The sequence below is a fragment of the Neopsephotus bourkii genome, unplaced genomic scaffold, assembly GCF_033783945.1.
Source record: "Neopsephotus bourkii isolate Nb327-2 ecotype Australia unplaced genomic scaffold, CSIRO-AGI_Nbou_v1 NB_846, whole genome shotgun sequence".
In the NCBI taxonomy this organism is placed as follows: domain Eukaryota; kingdom Metazoa; phylum Chordata; class Aves; order Psittaciformes; family Psittacidae; genus Neopsephotus; species Neopsephotus bourkii.
In genome coordinates, this window is record NW_026901342.1 from 2,189,314 (window position 1) to 2,207,380 (window position 18,067).

The window sequence follows — 18,067 nt, forward strand, 5'->3', positions numbered from 1 at the left end:
GGGTGTTCTGGCAGGCATTATTGCTCGGGAGGTCCGGTCTGCTCACCCGGCCCTGTCCTTCACTTGTCTCAAGGAAGTTTGTGTTTCCCCTGGAGCCGTGGTGGAGCACTCACCCTGCTACACACTCCTGGGATCCTGCTGCCTCCCCAGGGCGTTAAGGACCGTATTCAGCTAGGTCGGACGGGGCGGCAGCCCCTGCCTTCGAGCCTCTCAGCCCGGCTGTGCCCACAGGCTCTTCACATGCCTAATGATGGCACCAAGTAACGCCACGGATTTTATCAGTTTCTGCCGAAGAGGGAAAACCCGGGGCCTGGGGGGAAGAGGAAGAGGGGCAGGAGTTGCTGATTCCCTACACGGCCCCTCACCTGCTCCCCGGGGTCCGGCACTGAAGTCTGTCGCCGCCCAGGAGGGCGCTCCGGGCAGGCGGGGCGGGGCGGCTGCGGCGTCGCCAATAGGGAGGTGGAGGGGGGCGGTCTGATCCGCGCGGTGCCGAGGCGAGCTGAGCCGTGCCGGTTGCTGGAGTCTGCCGGGCGCTGCAGGTGGGAGCCCGGCTCCGCGTAACTTCTGCGGACCGCGGTTGTCCGCGCCAGCCTTCTCCGCGGAGAGCGGGAGGAGGCGCTTACCGCGGCGGCGGAGGAGAGCACGTCCCGAGGCAGGCTCAGGTGAGGAGCTGCCTGTCCCCGCTCCCCTCGCTTCCCCGGGCGCCCTTGCACTGCCAGCCCTGGTGCCGCCGCGCAGCCCGGCCAGCCGGTTCGCGATACACAGCGGCACCTCCGAGCTGTCCTTGGCTTGAGGTCGGCGGGGAGGGCCGAGGGGCTCTCGCTGGGCGCCCTGCTGCTGAGCTCCGCTCCGCGCCTCTGCGCAGGGAGGCGGCCGGGGGCGCAGGTCTGCGCTGCGGGGTCGCCGCTTCCCCTTTTTATTTCTCCCCTTTCCGGGTTTTTTGCCTTTGGCTGTTTGGGATATTCCCCCACCTTCACCTCTTCACCTTCCCCCGTGGGTCGTTTTGGGGTGCCCTCAATCAGGGCTTGCTCCCGCACAACCCCCCCCAAGCGGCGGAGCGGAGTTGCCGCCCGCGGTGCGGAATGCGCGGGGCCGCGCGGTGCGGAGTGCCGCAGGCGGGTACTGCTCTTGCGGGAGCCTGTCCCTCATCCGCCCTTCCCGCCTCTTTCCCTTCCACGGCATCGTCCGCGGAAGATCCGCCCAGGTGCGGGGGGCTGGGACGCAGCAGCAAAGTTACGAGCTTTGCGCGGTGCAGCTGCGGAACGGGGCGGGTAGAGAGCGGGGAATCCGCGCTGCGCAGGGTGGAGCGCGGCCGGGGGAACACCCGATGGTAAGCCCGTTCGGTGCTGCTGGGGTGCCGGAGCCCGTTTTTGGGGTGGTTTAATGTAGGCTTGGGGCCAGCCCTGAGGAAGCCGCAAGGTTTTGCGGACGGTCGGTGAGGTCAGCACGTCTGCAGAGTTAAAAATGTGTAATAGTGGGGTATTTATGAGGTGTGCCGCACACATACACACACGTTCAGATGTTCAGAAACAGCTAAAACTATTCAGCCGGCACAGTTTATATTTTCGTAGTAACGGTAGTTCATTAGAAAAGTGATACTAGCAGGAAAACCAGAAGTCGCAGCAGCGGAGCCCCGGCGATAGCGGGGCGGACAGCGCACGGTGACCCGCAGCTCCGCGCTCCGCCGGCGAGAGGGGGCTGCGGGGGGCTGGGAGCGCAGGGTGCAATGCAGAACTGGAAGCACCGAAACTCTGCATTTCGTGCACAGTTCAGTGCCGGGTGGCCATTTTCCTAATTTTTCCTGACGGGCTCTTGGACACCCCCCTCCCCCTCCAAATGCTCGTGTGGGACTTGAACCCCCCCCTCACCCTCTTCCTAGGGCCGTTTCGGTGCCAAGTACTCGCATTTTTGGATCCCAATTTGGTGCTCCTTCATCAGGCATTAAACCTCATTAAGATGTAGCTAACCGTTTGTGAGAAGGATTTCCTCCCCTCCCCCCATTCCCTGCTTTCAGTCCCTCTGGGCTTCATATGCGTGTTCCCCTGTTCTTTCCAGGGAAGGATTTAGCCCCTGGTATGATGGCTGAAATGGTGACACGCAATTCAATGTGCTGCCAGATGCTCACCTTCTTTCGGAGTTTGGGATAGGCTCAGGCAGTATTAAAAGCTTGCTAAGAGGATACTGTTATATGGTTTCCTCCATTTTTGGGCTATATTAGAAGCATCTAAAAATACCGTATCATCATTCCTCACAATGTGACTACAACACTTTCAAAGAAACATTCTTGGATATATTCTTTATATATCCACCCCCCACCCTTTTTAACCTTGAAAACTGTTAGTCCTGGTACCTAATAAAGAGCTACTCTGATATCCTTGTTCTTGCGACTTGGAGGCATTGCTGTTGATTCCGAATTGAGCAGTTTTTAACGTCAAATTCTCATCATTATGAAGGGTTGGATATTTTAACAAAACTTCCTGAAGAGATCCCCCCTAATGTTCCTAGAAATCCCCCAGCCTTTGCCAGCTGCCATAAACACATGCAGTTAATGTAAATTTGTTGAGAAAAATGACCTTTTCTTTGGCCTTTAAAATAAAAAATTAAAATTAATTGGGAGCTAGCAGGAAAGCAGACTATCAGTTTCTCAGTAGTACTCCTGCCCTTCCTGCAGCAGCATTTATCTCAGCATATGAAGTTTCTTTCAGAGGTAAATGTTATAGAAGTCCCTCACTCAAATATTGGTTGCACATTACTGCCCAGAACTAGCTTAGGAAGGCACTTTACTATCTCGTGCAACCTTATCTGCTGTTCCACAACTTCATAACAAACCCATTGGAACATGAAATGACCTTGGAAAGGCATCTTTCAATCTGACATGAGGCATTCTCTTACAGAGAGCAGCACTGCTCCGTGCAGAGCTGATGCTTTCAAATGGATGCTTCTGAACTGACTTTTTAAAGAGGGGAGGCAGATGGGTGGAATGTTGAATTTGAAGGGAAAATGTTTCTTTTAAAAACAAACCCACTCAGCTGAAGTTGAAGCACTACTCAGCTGAAGAAGAGGTGTATTAAGAGCGTACATACAATAGTGACACTTAAGTCATGGGTGAAAACAAGTCTTTAATTTTAATCAAGGGAAAATGGCATTTCCTCTGCCAGTTCTGATTTGCTCTTTCATGAGATCTTCAAAAGCCCAAATTATTACTGGGACTAATTGAAAACTAGTTGGGTGTGTTAAATGGGGATAAGAAGTGATGAAGTCTGAAGCAAGCTTTATATTTACTTGTATTGTTCTTGACATCATAATGTAATACTTCTATGTTGAAAATATCCCAGAACCCTTGCAGCCCCCCAAATGCTACTCCTCTGGGAAGGCTGCAAAAGCACTTGAGATTTGGCAGCTGTTGAGGGAATTAATGGAGATGGTGCCTGGCCAGTAAGCTTAATGGGATTTTGGCCCAGGTACTGGACTTGATGCTTCACGTCTTGCAAAAGGGTGGTAGATGCTTTCGTGACCATGGTGGTTTTACCTTTCTGGAGATGGTGTCCCTTGTAGAGCTGTGCCTGCTCACAGACCCACAGTGCGCCAGCCTCGGGAGCTTGTGCTACGAGTGCCACCTGCTGGGTGATAGAAAAATATAAATTTTATATAAATTAGGTATAATATGTGTATGTATGTATCTCTGTGTGTGTACATACATATACTACTTTTATGTATACTTTTATTTACATATGGGTGTATGGGTTTTTCATAGAGTTGCTCTTAGGTGAACCTAGGAGACCTGAAGTTTCTCACCTTCTGTGGACTGACCATAGTTTGTCTTTTGTGAAACTCAAATAGCGCTTGGGTTTTGTATTGCAAGAATGGAGGGGAGATTTTGATACTGCTGGTGTTTAATGCTGCCTTTGCTTTACTGAAAGCAGCTGAGAGTTTTCAGTTGTACAGCTCATTGCTCGTGATGTGTAAGCTTGAGGCAGTTGTCTCAGTGGTCAGCAAGCTGTGGAGGTGGGGCTGTAGACCTGACATGGAGACTGAACAAACCATACTCAACTTTGTTATGCGTCACTTAAATGTGAAATCTCCACAGCACTGCTGATTTCATCATTTGTCATGTCAACGATCTTATTTCCATAAAGTTTTTTTTTGATACGAAATAGCACTTCTCATTTAGATTAGCTGAAGAGGCACAGAATTTGTAGGATGTTGCTGGATGGTCTTTTCTGTTTTCAAGAACATTTTTTTCGTGTTCACACTTGAATAACATTCACATAGAGGAGTAAAATATTAAAGTCTGTTTCTATCCTAGAATTTCCACTGGTAGGTGATGCCATAAATCCAAATATGACATTATCCCCAGCAATGGCTTTCCAATTTCCATTAGTTTCTTTCTTGGCCCCCTGGAGCATTGCCTGACATGCTGTTTAAATACCAGTTTGATTCAGCTAGATCCAGAGTGAAATCAGATGCAGCTTCAAGGCATGTAGTTGTTCTGTATTGTAGCAATGGTATTAGGGAGAGATGCATAGCCCTGGTTTTTGTTTTATTTGTTGAACAGCTAACCTCATTAAGGCTTTCTTGTTTATTTCATGGTGCAGTGGTGCCAGATGAGTCTTCTACCCTGCCTGTGGATTAGGAATGGGTCCAAGCTGTCCATAAAAGTTTTGAGGAAACTTTCAGAAGCTTTCAGCTGGAAGACCTATATTGATGTACATCTGTGATAAATGGATGAAATGCTTCACGTGGTTTTGAAAGTGAATTCCACCACTTGAAAGCTGTATGCTGGAGAGTGTGTAACAATCAGGAACAAGTTGATGATGCAGAAAGCAAGTAGTGTAATTGCAGAGTTCATCTTAAAGTGCAATTCTAGAAAAAAAAAAAAAGGCACCCGGCGTAACAAGAAGGATTACAAGATAGGGGTTTGAGATGGGGACCCACAGTAATAGTGCGTAACTAAGGTTCAGTCTTCCCTAAAACATTCACAGTTAATTTGATGCTTGGAAAATTGTGATTTCAGTGTCTGGTGAAGAAGCAATTGACCCTAAAATTACTGCCTGATGCTGAACCAACGTTTTTGGTTTCCTAACCAGTGTCATGCAAAAATAGCGTGCAAAGAGCTATTTTAGGGGGAATGCAAAATGTCTCTGGTCTTGCTCTAATGTGTTTCTCCTCACTGTGAGTCAAGCAACTGGCATGTAATGTAGGCAGTGGATGCTGTTGCAGTACTCAAGGCAATTTACATCACACCCATTCATACATACATCCTGTCATGGCATATTGTCACTTCCCCCTCCCCCCCCAAGCTGCCCATGGAAAGCTGTCCCTTGTAACATGTCAAACTTGAGCAACCACCTTTGTTCTCACTCAGAAATGCATGTGCAGTATTGTCAGTGGAGATGCTGCAGTACTGTCCCTCTCTCCCATCCTCTCCACATCCTAAATAAACTAGTTCAGCAGATTTCCTGCTCAAATTCTACAGATTTTGAGTCATCCACGCTATTTTTTTTTTTTGTTCCTTCCTCCTCTTTTTGCACATCACATTTCCCTTTTTCCCACCTACTCAACATATGCTTTCCTGTGACTTCTTGACCTCTTATCTCCTGGTAAGTTCATTAATGTGCGTGTTGTTCCATGCCACGATCAAAATCTGACTTTCCTTAATTTGAAGTCCTGTGTTTAGTCAGGTCACTCAGTGGCCATTACAGTCCTTGGGAGTATCTTGGAGTCATGTCTGTTCCAGTAAAAGCATCCTCCAAGTAATCACAAATTCCCTTGCAGGGGGAAAAGGTAGGTAATACCTTGGGCAGTCACATTGACAGTGATGATACGTGGTCACATCTCTGGAGAAGGACTGTGGTTCACAAGACTGACAAGAGAAATCAGAAATGAAGGCAAATCCTTTGCAGTCTTTTTCCCTTTCCCCTCTAATATTCTTCACATGAAGGCGTTGGAAAGGCTCCTTCTGTAAAAGCACTCCTACAAAAACAGTGACACAAAAAAAAGTTGCTCCCTAGCAAAGTGGTAAATACATGAGCAATCATCATCCTTCTTCTGCAGTGTTTGTGCTGTCTTATTAATGGGCCGTGGAGGCAGAGGAGGAGATATTTCATCAGCCGTAATCCACAGGGGGGCTGCAAATGAGTTGACTGTGCCAGTTGTTTTCCTCTTTCACACCAACAGATAAATTTGCCTTTGTAAGGCATGGTTTCTACAGGGATCAGAAAGAAAGCACACCAGGGTCTGTGCAGATAGCTCACTGCCTTCTTACACTGCCTTGGGATTTCTGGAGGGCGAAATGCTGCTCTGGCCCCAGGTCCCTTTGCTGGGACCCAGCAGAAGATCACTGAGTTGTGAGGGTATCTGTATTCCTTGGAACAGTTGGTTTGAAGAATATGGATGGTCAAAACCTATGAAATGGAGAAGATACTCCAGTCTGTTGCAGGAGACTTTGCAGTGACTTTTGGCTTCTTGGCATCTCATCAGCCTTGGTGCTGTTTGCATTGACAATCAACCTGATAATCCTACAGCTACTGAGAGAAGATGGCTGGTTTTCTTCATTGTCACCTCCCCTCCACTGCAGGCTTCAGTGTTCTCTTCATCTGGTGTCTTTGTACTCATGGCTTTGTGCTCTTAACTTGCAAATGCAATCGGTTTCTCTGGTCAAAAGAAGAGCGTGCTTTCACTGCCATTACACATGCATGTGCAATTTGTTTAGGCTAACCCATAGTAATTGCCATTTTGTACAAATCTCTTTAAAGTATTCCTTCTCCAAAGGAATAATAATAAAAAAGCAAAATACCAAATGCTGAATTGGCTGAATGTTTTGGAGTGGGTGTCAAAGAAATCAATGCTGAGCCTGAGAAAGCTGTAAAACTTGTTACTGAGTTTTTTATTGGTAGGAGAGGTGACACTTACTGGGTTTGGTCACCCAGGCACTGTTCAAGGTCCAAGTAAAAAATATTTGTTATTTCACCTTGGGTGTGCTTGACTGTTTGCAGATGTGTAACTGTGCATAGGTACTCAGGTATCTATGGCGTAGGCCTCGGGCCCCCTTAATTGCAAAGAGTAAGTTATCAACGCCCCATCCTTGACTGTGGATTCTGAAAATGAGCAGTTGCTGTGGCCTGCAGTGGTTTTTGACTTGCTTCCTTGACAAATGTTACATTTCCTTATCAAGGATTTAGAAATGTCAGCAATACGAGCAAATAATACACCTTTTCTGGGTGTGATGTTGTTCACCTGTTTCTGCTAATGGGGAGTGGGTACTGTGAAAGATTTGCCTTTTTCTTTTGTAGATATATTTTTCTCCCCTCACAAAGCCTTTCTTCTGAAGGCCAACCTTGACAGTTCGTTATTAGAATGTAATTCTTATTCTTTTATCAATGTGACATTGCTATTGCAATAATTTTCTTCTAGAGTAAGTTAAGGGTGTGGGTGTGTGTTCAGTCCCTTTAATGAGTTACCTGAAACTATTCTGTAACACAGACTTTATAGAAAACAGTAATGTTGTCATATTAATTGAATCTGAAGAGTTTTGTTTTTGTTTTTTTTTCTCTCCTTTTCTGCTTTGTTTTCCTGTTGATTGCTATGAACATGCTACAACCATGGACTTCAAAAACTGGACAACTGGCTGCCTCCTGGAATATGGATGACACTGGTGAGTCTGCAAAGTGAATTTCACTTACTTATGCTACTTTGGAGAAAGAGGAGTGTTGTCTATTGGCAGTTGGGCTGGATGAAAGCTAATTCCGTGATGTTTGTCTTGTAGAAGCAAAAGGCAAAGCTTATTGAATTTCAGCTTTTTTTGGTGAAGTGTTTTCTTCTTAGCCTGTTTTATTGTTGGTAAAGGTGAAGGAATTAACACACAGTGGCTTAATTTGAAATAGTGTCATTTTATGAGATTGAGTGTAATAATTTTAAAATTACTTTTCTGTAAGACACACTGTGAAGCAATGGCTTGGAACATTTTAATTTTTCTTTTCTGGCTTACTCAGTTGCTTCTGCAAATAGTTCAGACAGAAAATGATTAATTCATTGAATGGCTTTTCTGAAAAGTGCTGTGCAGTTCTTACTGTTCCTAATACCTGTGTTGCCTATGGTGTGAACTTTAAGAGATGATGTGTTGATAGTGTGTTTGAATTAAATATTGTACCAGAGTTTTCCGTGAAAAGGATTAACATCCCAAGCAGTCTTAGGTGAGATCTCTCTTTTTTTTTTTAGCTTAAAAAAAAGGCACATTGCCTTCTCAGGGTCATACTCTTTACTTGCATGCAGATGGCTGACCTCAGAGTACCAATCTGGGGATACGTGCTGTTGCTCCTTGGGGATGAGGCTCTGGCACTTTGAACTTTCCATGAAAGGTGATTGGATAGCTGCAGAGAAAGCATTTGCTGCAAACGTATCAGCCCATAGATTTGCTCCAGAAGCATGGTTGGAGGTGGCAGTATTCACCCAGTGTTGTTTGTAGGAGTAAAGCTCCATCTGAGCACTGACTGGACGTGATTGGCAGCTTAGCAGCCTTGGGATTTTCTCTGAGCTATTTAGACCTAGCAGGAGTGACTGGTTACTACTAATAGGCTCAATTAAGGAAAACAACTTGCTTCACTTCTCACCTGTGAGGTGACAACCTCATTTACGCACAGCCTTAAATTCTGAGGGAGAACGCAAGTATGATGTGGGCATGGTGTTGGCTGCCTGCCCTCTCTCAGGGAGATGCAAGCGTTCCCCAGTGTGGTGGTGGCAGCCTCATCCTGGGTAAGGCGTGGGGCTGGGTGCTGGCTACTGTCTTGACAGATTATCACTGGGTTTAGCTGGTGCACATGCTGTCGAGGTGTGCGTGTGCGTGTGGCACCACCTCCCTACCTTTCTTTCTTCCTTTTCATTCTCTTGAATGTGCACAGTCTGTGGCACCTGTGTCTTTTGCACCAGTGCAAGAGCCTGAGACTGAAACATGGGTCTTAAAGGTTTCTTAGGCACAGCTTTGGAGAAATCTGAGATAAAAGCTGGTGTTTTGCTTTTGAGCATTTCCAAAGTATTGCTGTGTAATCCTTTTTATTGATCTGTAGCTTATTCCGGAAAGCCCTTGTCTCAAGGCAATATACAGAGTCCTGGAGGATAATGGCACTAATCACATTTCACATGACCTTTCAGGCAGGATGAACATCTGTTGCACTGCTGCACTTTTCTCCTCTCTTAGTTCTGGTTACGTATCTTTTATTCCTCAACATGGGTTAGGAGTGCAGTTAAGAACCCTTCTGCATGACTGGTACATGGCAATTTGGTAACTGAGTAGCAGTAAGGTCTCTAAGTGGGCTGCTGCTTCAGATGGATGTGCTTTGATGTGCTAAGAAGCCTTGATCAGCCTGAGAGAGTAATAGCTCCTGTGCCCAGGAACAAAAGTAATGTGTGTTTACTGTGATGGACAGACTACCCAAACCTCTCTGAGTCTGAAAATGAGCAGAGTGCATTCCTCATGGCTCTTCTTCAGCATCTATATTTCTTTTTTAGCCTATTTTGTAATGTATATGAATAATTGGCTCTTACGTTACACCTATTTAAAGATATGCCACTTCAGTATCTGGAAATGCAGTAATATGAGTGTTGAAGGGCTGCCATCACCATGGCACATCAGGGGAAGTTTGATGTGATCACATGGATGAGCATTTCTACCCAAGTTTTATTCTTAGATTTATTTTTCACTTTCCCTCTGATTTGGTTATATTTTAATTTTTTGGCAAATGCAGTTAGCAAAGTTAAAATCTGAAACAGTAATCTAAATCAAAGTGCAAAGTGTACTTTGCATAAACAGATAAATATCAGAGCTAAAAGTGTAAGGAATGATGTTTCATTTCCTTTCACTAGAAGAGTAGATTTGATGTCACCCCAGGCTCTTCCCAGCAGTATGTGGCGGAAGGCCAGGAAACAGTGGGCAGCAGTTGAAAGGAGTGGGGTTCACACCGGTTACAGGGAGAAGTATTTTCACTATGAGAATGGCCGGCCAGGCAGGGGCACAGTTTGCCAGGGAGGATATGCAGTCCCCATCCTTGGGATTTTCAAGGCCTGACTGAGTAAAGCCCTGAGCAACCTGGTTGGATCTCACAGCTGACTCTGCTATGGCCATTCCCAGTTCTTCAAAAATGATGTGAGAGCGTGAATAGGAGGCAGATTAAAACCTGCGGTTGATGGGACTGAGCAGGAGTCCGCTCCCCAGTGTGAAGTAGGTGGTTTGGGGTGGTGATGTGAAGCCAAACAGCTACCGTTGAGAAGAGAGAAGTGGTGAAATACCGAGGCAGCCTTGCAGGAAGAAGTAGGGGAGCTTGTAAAGAGGAGCGCATACAGGTCAGAGATGATCACAGTGATTTTGGAGGAGCAAACGACTGCTTATGGTTTAGACACCCCCCCAAGTAATCCTTTGTGTTTTCAGGAATATGGCCTGCAACATTAGAGTTAGTCTGGCAACCACTTGAAAACAAACATAAAATATAAAAAAAGTGCTATTAATAGGACATGGCTTGTAAATGTGCAAGTGACTGAATTTAAGTGTTTAACCCAATCCCAGTTTTTCTGTTGTATTTCTGATTTTGTTGCCTTGATTTTTGTTCTTCCCAGAAGGGAGTTAGTTTAATTTACAGGTTGATTTTCCTTCCTTGTGTTTGGAAACAGTATGTGTGAATATGGAAAGCAACAGTTTGTAACTCCAAGTGGGATTTCAAAGGCTTTCTCTTTTTTTTTTTCTTTTTTTCACTTTTTACCACTATCCCATCTGCTTCCACTCACATAGCAAGTGAACTGTCGTTCTTGCTTGTTGTGCTCCAGCTGTGATGGGATATGGTCAGTGGGTGAGATCCCAGCAAGGTCACAGTGTCTCATCCCTTCCATATTTAAAAGCTGAAAGCCATCAGGATTATTGCTGTGAGAAACTAAAAGCTTTAGATTTTAACCTTAACTTTACCTAGACTGTAATCATGCTGCTCTATGAGCCTGCACAGTGACTATCTTTAGAATTATGGACAAAGTCACAATAGTTACATGAATATTTTTCCTCCAGTCTCAAATACTACACTGGGTAATATGCCTTTTATTTTAACTTTTTATATGTATGCAAAGACTTTGTATTTCTTCTCCTCTCCTTTTTCCCCATAGCTGTTTATTTTCAGTTGCTGCATGGATAATAGTGCTGATGAACAAGTATTTAGTCTGACACATAAAAAGCATAGCTGTAAAGAAAATGAAGCAGAGAAAATTACAGTGGCAAAGGTTCCTAAATTATAGTTGTACAGCAAGATTGTGATAAGGAAGTAGTTAAACATTACTATTTAGTCAAACCTGCAACTATGGCTGGTACTTCAATTGTCTCTTCCTTTTGCTGACACTTAATTTGTGCAGTTGGTGAGATACTCTCCTGCTAATAAAGTCCCTGTTTTGTTGAACCAGAAGCTTGTGGAAGTAAATGGGTGTGTTCCCCCAGATGGTTTTAGGTCAAGTGCCAAACAAATGGTAATTGTTTTCAGATTTGCTTTTAAAATGAATGTTAGGTGCTTGCTATACCCAATGTTAAAAAAAAGAAAATATATCAACAAAACCAAACCACAAATCCATCTATCTAAGAGCAGATACATGTTCCATTCAGGTATATTGGAAAACATACATAATGTAACAGGACTGAGCCGGGATATTCATCAACAGAAGTATTAATGTTTGAGTTAACTGTATGCTTGCTCCAGCTGGAAAGCCTGTTGCTTTTATGACAGCAGCATGTTTGCTCACAAGCCCTGGGTCTGACAAGCCCGGGCAGATGTGAGCATTGCCCTGTGCATGCTCTTCGGTTAAGTTGGGCATTCACTTGTCAACATGATGGTGAGTACAAGCCATGATCTCCTAGCAGCGTATCTCACTTTGAAAGACCTTTGCTTGATTTCAAAGCATCACAGCAGCAAGACCCTGAAGACCAGCTTTCATCCACAGGGATGTGGGACCATGAAAATATGATATGAAGATCTTTCACAGAAATAAGGAGCAAGTAGGGTCCTTTAGAAACAATTTGCACCACTCTTCACAGACTCTATTTTTCCTTCTGAAAATTGCTGTTAGGATCTAAGTTGGTGGCTAGTAATTCCTTCTCTAATCTCTCCTCCAAGACAATTCAGAAAATGTCCTAAGGCAAGCTGGGTTACCGTGGTTAATTTTGTTTGAGAAGGATAAAACACTGTGAGCAAAAGGTAGTCTTCTGTGGTAAAGCTAACTGCCTTCATGCTAATCTTAACCTTTGATGAAGCTATTACCATAGGTTTGTTAAGAAGAGAGTTAGGTGAAGGTAGTGGCCCAGGCTGAGCAAAGGTTAAAGCAATCAGTGATACCTCGGCTGTCAGCAGAATTGCATTGCTGGGAATCGCCTATCAGGCTTTGCACAACTTTATTGTCTGTCTGCTTGGCTTTAAGCTGTTCCTGTGACCACGTCCTTCAGCAAGCTAAGGAAAGGCCAAGGGTTGTCTGCCTGTGATTTCTGCTTACCCTTTGATTGTGAAGCCAGTCCAGAGCATGGCCAAAACACGGCAGAAGTAGCAATTGTTTGTGGCGGAGCTGTAGATAAACATATTTATCCAGTAACCCTGAGGTTGCTAAAGTTGGATCTTCGCAACTTGATTCTCTCTTTATTTCTTTTTCCTTCTCACCAGAATAGTTATACTGTGGTTTGGAGCTGTTGCGTCCTATTTTTAACACCAAAGCTCACTTATCTCTAGTTAAACATGTGGTATGTTTCATTTGAGAGAGCTGGCATTTTATCAAACATCACAGATGAGCTTTCTTGTTAGAACTGATTCAGGCCAACTGCAAACGGATCCTTCCTATTTAAAATCAATTTATTCTTGCAAAATTCTCATATAGTTGAATCAGTAGAGTTTATTGTCAAAATCAAGAGGGATCAGACTCAGTCGTAGTCCTCTCAAACCAGCATTTTGTTGTTATAGGCTACTTAAAAATCCATATGTGCCTGGTTTGTCCAAGCATTGCAGGTTTTTTACATGAGGTTAATGTATCTGTAGGGGAATATAAAATCTTGTGCAGTTACTCAGTATTAAAGCCTGTCTCTTTATGCAGAGATCTAATTGCTGGCCAGTATATGTTTCTGCAGTAATGACAGTCACTGCAGCTGTTGGAGTTCTGTCATGTTTATGCATGACCAGATATTGCAATAAACTGGTAAGAATTCGCTGCAAGAACTTTCATTTTTCCAGTCTTGGGAAGTGGGCTCCATCTAGTGTTTAAAGTAAAGATCAGAAACTCCAGTTCCTTTTTTTTGAATGCCCTTGCAGTGTGGATAAAGGACATAGTGGAGAAATTGAGATAGGCATCACTTCCGCTGATGATTATCTGGAATGAGACATTTCTCAATACAGTGAGTATGTGAATGGCAGCTGAAACACTGCTTATATCTTTTATGTGCACTTGAAGCTATAATAATCCTTTTATGAAACGGCATATAGTTAAACAGAAATTAAGCCAGAATGGCAATAATGTGATCCTGGACTATATTGTGGTTAGCTCCTGTATATATTTTCACACTGTTTGGTGTGGCATGTTGGAAACCAGCATGTTTGTCTATAAAGTCAGCATCAGAAATCTAATTGTGAAGTTCTGAAGTAATGAATTTTGAAATGTGTACTGGATGTCAATATCCAGTCAACAGAATAGTTTTCCAGTATGTAATGCTTCTCTAAAGAAGCATGTGTCCTTTATTTTTACTGTTTTCTTAATATTTCAGTTTTTAGAATATGTAATCCTCTGGTAAAGGCTGTGTATTTACTTTTTTATTAAAAGGGATATCATGTTTTGAACTAATATAAACTAAAATCGGAAAGTATTTTATAGCTATTGTCTCATGGCACCAGTGTCCTGATGATCAACAATGTTGTGAAACAAGCAAGCATGAAGAAGAACAATTGTACCTATGTTCAAGGTGGTGATCATTCATACAAGCAACTTCTTTTTCTTTTCTTTTTTTTTCTTAAACTGGCTCAGACTGAGAAAGTTGAAATACTTCAGACTGAACACAGATTTGCCTTCTCCACTGACCATTTAAAGTCCAAACTGGAGAAGCAGGGAAGTTGCAGACCTTTGCTGCAGCTTGAAGGCATGGTGGGGTTGTGTGATTTGCCCCTGTGGTCAGAGATCTGCGGAGCTGCCTGCCCCTTGCAAAGGTGGAGGAGATCCCTGACACCAATCCCAAGACAGCTCTTGGCTTGTTTTCCACCGGGCGCCGGAGCAATGTGGAGCAGGGGCTGGGATCCAGGCCTGTGTCATTGGCAAAGAGCCCGTTGTTGTTTCATCTGTCAAGTATTTGGGGTCTGGGCTTTCCAGTTGACACTTACAAGCTGTGTGTGGACAAAGTTAATGGGAAACATCTGGTTCTGGGTGGGAGCAGTGAGATGGTTACCTTGGCTGCATGAAATTTGGAACCATTGTGGCAGGGTGCTGGGGGGCCCAGATGACTGAGGCATGGGGGGGAAAGACTGGGAGCAGTGACCATGGGAAGTGGAATGTGGGTGTTGAAACCGCCCTGGGCACGGGGCAGCACTGCTCAGCTCCAGGCATAGGTTTTGAGATCCTGGTACTTGGCAACCTCTAAACTTCCAGCCCCATAGAGATGTAAACTTGGTCTCTCAACCCTACAGAGATAGTAATGTTGGGGTGAACCTGCTGGACTGCCTGACCATTTTTTTTTTTTTTTTTTTGTTATTAAGTACTGTCTTCTGCAGGAAAAAAAAATCCCAAACATTTATTTAACTGTTAATTTTTTTAGGAAAAAAAAAACAACTACTTGTTAAATCTAATTTACTTTTCCATGTTACTTAATTTCACATTTCTCCTAGAGTGGACAATGAGTGCAAGCGTAAGTTTGTGTCACTTGAGGTCTCTTACAGTGATCCAGTAGATCACTAGATATCTTGTGTTGTTTGGGGTTGGTTTGTTTGTTTTATTTTTCTTTTAATTACCTATTTAGAAGCAGTGGTTACATGGCAATTTCTGAACAAAACATGGAAATACCTGTTTTCCTCAAATCCTGGGAAAAACCCTTTTCCTTCCTTAAACAAAATTGAATTTGGTCCAAATAAAAAAATGACAACTGTTCCTTTAAAACCTGGTTGTAAAATTAAAGATTAAAAGAAAGCAAGGCAGTATCTTTCTTTTTGTAGTGCTGGATAATACGGCGCTGTCAACTCAAATGCTGCACCACGCACAAGCTGGTTTGCATGGTAACCAACACCGTACTTCTAGCTGAGGCTAAAATTGACCACAAAGGCTTTGCAGGCGGTTTTTGTTGTCACCCACCAGGTAACAGAGTATCTCACTCAAATTCTGTCTTTGAATGTGTGAGAGGTGGGCTTTGAACCCATGCTTGCCATGTGAAACACCGCTGGTGATCACAGTGGTGGTGGTTTGTTTTGGTGCTGGGGGAAGGATGGTCCCCAAAGAGTTTTCCACAACCCCCAACATGGCCCCATGGCAAAGCTGCATCAGAACCTCCCAGTCAGGTCCCAAATCACCGGTGGTGAAGCTCAGTGGAGGAGAGAGAAACCTCAGAAAGGCAAACTCTTTACTGTGAAGGTGGTGAGGCGCTGGCACAGGCTGCCCAGAGAAGCTGTGGCTGCCCCAACCCTGGCAGCGTTCAAGGCCAGGTGGGATGGGGCTTTTAGCAACTTAGTTTAGTGGAAGGTGTTGTGCCCATGGTGGAGAGGTTGGAACAAGATGATGTTTAAGGTACCTTCCAACCCAAACCATTCTGTGATGCTGAACTGCAGGTAGGGAGGTGGCAGCACCAGGGGAAGCTCATAAATGATGGGTGCCTCTGAGTCCAGTGTCCCTCTGCTGGGTATTGAAGAGCCCAGAATGACAAAGCAAATGCCAGATAGTCCCTCTGTACTGCAGAAGGGCAAAGTTGAGAATAATCTGGAGGAAAGATGCTTTGCTGTACCTAGGAGAGCTGTTGCAGAGTTTATAGAAGCAATTAAGGAAAGCAAAGTCTTAAGAACATGAGGTTACAAAGGTGCTTCTGGCACATGAAAATCGTGTCTCAAGCTTTCTGATCACTTCTGTCACCCTGTTAGAGGAGGAAAGTGATAGAATTGAGACAGGGAGTGGAAAAGAGCAAAAATGATTGATGATTTCAAGTAGTGCAGGTCATGAAGATGTAATTAGTCTAGGCCTGTTTAACCTGAAAGAAAAAGCAAGCTATAAATAAAAAGAGTGGTGGTGGTGGTGGTGTGGGAGCAGGCAGGGAATTGTGGAGAAGAGGTAGAATATTAAGAAGACTTGGCTATTTTGGACTCAGTATCTCCAAGCAAAATTGAGTTATAAAATAATTTATTATCTGTGCTTTGTTTTATGGTAGAGGTAGCAGATACGCAATGCACTGTGGAAATAAATAATAAGGGTAGGCAGTTGGCATCAGCTAATTGAAGGGCTAGGCAGTATATTTTGAGAGGAAGAGAATACACAAATACATTAACTAACTAGATTAAGGGTGCTAAGACAACAAGATCCTTAATTTAGATCAGTATTTCAGACCATGGTATGTCTGCTCCTGGCTGTTAATGTTCCTTCATGCAAAGGGCACAGCACCCATGTTGCCGTAGATCTATGTTCATCTCTCTTGTACTTTCATCTCTCTTCCCAACACAAACTTGAGCCTACTGGTATGAGAGCTAGAGCTAGCCAGCACTTACAGTCTTGCGTTGGCTTTGGGTACCTCACTTGAACTCTCTGCTGGGGACTGATGTCTTTGGTAGCGGCATGACCTGTTGGGTCTGTGCCACGGTAGCATGTGGCATTGGAAATTTATGAGCCAGAACCAGTATAAACTACAGGAAGAGAAATCAGGAGGGCAACTTTACTGTCCTGCGTTAGAGAGGATTGGTTTCATGGCCTAAACCGTTGCTTTTATCATTAAATTATCTCTTTATTTGGGGAAGAGAAGGATCTGCTAATGTAACTTCTTTCTCAATGTGCCCATAAGAAATAATAACAAACATCATTGTATTGTAGCTCTGTTCTCACAAGTCTGATGTGATTTGCTTTTGGTATCCTCTCTGCTTAGAGGGACATTAATGGTTTCTGAAGGAAAGCTTGCTCTAATCTGTAGTCATTAAATTGCTAAGAATTTGCCTGTTGTCACTGACGTAATTTCTTCTTTGTCTGACCTCATTCACCTGGCATTAAAATCGTATTACTGAATCTCACTTTAAAAATTGCTATAGCTAATAGGGAAAAACTTTGCTTTAAGTGTTTTGTTGGCTTGATCTAATCTGTATCCTTAATGTCCACTGTGGGACTGGATCCAACTCTTCAGGGCTGACAAGTGCCTTTTGGCTTCATTTATTTATTATGGGGAAAACAATTTAAAAGCTTAGTTATTAAAGCCACTTCTTTTATAAGAGAAAGTAATGAAATTGCCCAGTCTGAAGACACAAGTCATACAATTTAGTATCTAATCTTAAATAGCATTATTAAAGCCAAATACCCACCATTAAAATTATTTGAGGTTCATTTTGTTACAAAACCCATGAAAAATGCCATTTGACATAATACCTTGTATATACCTTTTTGCAATAGGCAAAAAATACTGCTTTGCCTACAGTGCGCTTTGCAGGTTACATGTAATCCAGGTTTTATTAGCTTGCTTTGCCAGACTGCCTGCCCTTGCAGTAAATGTCCCTTGTGCTTGAAGCCCATGCATGTTTGCAGCTATTGTCCTTACAAAACAGGTATGAGGTTAGTTGGAGCTATTTTGTGGTCTGATTGCTGTGTAAATAGCAATATAAAACTAGATCAGACTGGAGTAAGCAATAACATTTGATATGGTTTTATCCTTCCTGTCTTAAATTGCTATGGTTTTATCCTTCCTGTCCTTGCTCTAAAGTTATAAAGGGACAACACCTACCTGAAAATCTTTGATTCTAGAAAAACTGGGATTTGATCTTAATTTGTCAATTAAAGTGTACATGTTCTCACATACAAAAAAATCTTTCGTAACTTTTTTTACTGCACAATACAGTGTCGAATTCCTGAAGAT

At 43.7% G+C, this 18,067-nt stretch overlaps 1 protein-coding gene across 3 annotated transcripts in view; it reads left to right on the plus strand.

Moving 5' to 3' along the window:
* The first annotated feature begins 471 nt into the window (after positions 1-471).
* EPB41L3 (erythrocyte membrane protein band 4.1 like 3) overlaps positions 472-18,067 on the plus strand; it is a 148,145-nt gene continuing 130,549 nt past the window's right edge. Inside the window, exon 1 of one of the 3 annotated variants that reach the window (XM_061356338.1) lies at positions 472-662. The gene's annotated coding sequence lies outside the window, so the exon portion shown is untranslated. Of the gene's footprint in view, positions 663-7,513; positions 7,655-18,067 lie in introns of those variants that run through there. The other 2 variants (XM_061356344.1, XM_061356337.1) reach the window with 2 other exon arrangements.